The sequence below is a fragment of the Cebus imitator genome, unplaced genomic scaffold (genome assembly GCF_001604975.1).
Source record: "Cebus imitator isolate Cc_AM_T3 unplaced genomic scaffold, Cebus_imitator-1.0 Scaffold1068, whole genome shotgun sequence".
Taxonomy (NCBI): Eukaryota; Metazoa; Chordata; class Mammalia; order Primates; family Cebidae; genus Cebus; species Cebus imitator.
In genome coordinates, this window is record NW_016108383.1 from 55,919 (window position 1) to 57,271 (window position 1,353).

At 40.9% G+C, this 1,353-nt stretch overlaps 1 pseudogene; it reads right to left on the bottom strand.

Annotated features, from left to right (window-relative positions):
• Positions 1-471: 471 nt before the first annotated feature.
• On the bottom strand, positions 472-1,046 carry LOC108298742 (annotated as a pseudogene).
• Positions 1,047-1,353: the final 307 nt, after the last annotated feature.

Genomic DNA, 1,353 nt, shown 5'->3' on the forward strand with positions numbered 1-1,353 from the left:
TTTTTAAAGCACCGTATCTTCTGTATCTCCGAGATCTCTTCAAGTTCTAACATCTTAGAGTCTTGGTTGAAGATTCGGTAAAATGAGTGCAATTACCCTCCCTTCACAGTGATACTATCAGGACCAAATGAGATAACTTAGGTCAAACACATGTTCACATCGATGGCTCTAAACCCTAGATAGCTCTTACAGATGTCATTATTGTGTAGTTGCCAAGGTTCCTTTTAATGTGTCCTTTTATTTATATGCATGATACTCTCAAAAAGACCAATGTCACTTCTGCCACAGCAGTCAGAGCCCAGGATGTCCTGACCTCACTTTAAGGGTCTGTGTCTGAGTTTAGACCAGATACAGACCCATGCTAGGAATGCAGCTGTTTTCAAGTGCTCATTCTATTTCATGCAGTAAGGCTAAAATATTATGGAGGGAAATGACTAGAATTTTTTTTCAGCATGTGACTTTTTGTATTTATCATCTCTCTCAACTTTGTGGAGATGAGCAGGCAGAAGAAGCAGAAATGAAGCTTGGAGCATAAACTTGGGATTCCACAATGGGGTAGAGAAAGTATATGTTAGGATCTTGGCAGCAGCCAAAAGGGACCATTCTGTGGCCAAGGAACTCATTTGCATGGACCTTGAAGTTGGGATACGTGATAAGATGGAATGAGGGTACCTGATGACCCGTGTACACCAGGCCGATTGGATGAGCAATGCTGGGCAATCTGGGTAGCATGTCTGCATTTCTCCAGCTGGCACTGGTGGTGACTCCACCCTCCGGTATTGGCAGTTGTGGAGTTTCTCATTTTTGCTGAAGATGCTTGCATTTGGCTTTCTTGAGTTTTGCTCTGCAGTTCTTGAGCCAGACCTGCAGTACTGTAGGGGGTGCATTTATTTTTGAGGCCATTTTTTTCTGAAGGCTGGAGTTTGGGTATGGATTCTCATCGAATAAGATGTTCAGGTCTTTCAGTTGCTGCTCAGTGAACATGGTTCATTTCTGTTTGAATGTATCTGGTCCTTGCCTTTAGGAACATCCTCCAAGCCTGGCATCTTCTAATCTAGATGTGTCCCTGGGTTCAGATCCAGGGATAAGACAAATGACTAGATTCTTAACCATAGCCTTCCCTCCTTCTCCTGTGATATTTTCATACATTTATCTTAAAGTGGGGGAATGTTTAATTCTACTGTCTGGTTCTGTTGCTGATTAACATACTTAATAATTTTTAAGAGACTCATCTTCACTTATTTTGTTTCTTTCTTTGTTTTTTAAAGGTAATTCACCTAGAGTTACATAGTGGTTCTTGGGATAGTCATTTGGAATTTATTAATAGATCTACTATGTTTTCTATCCTTCAGT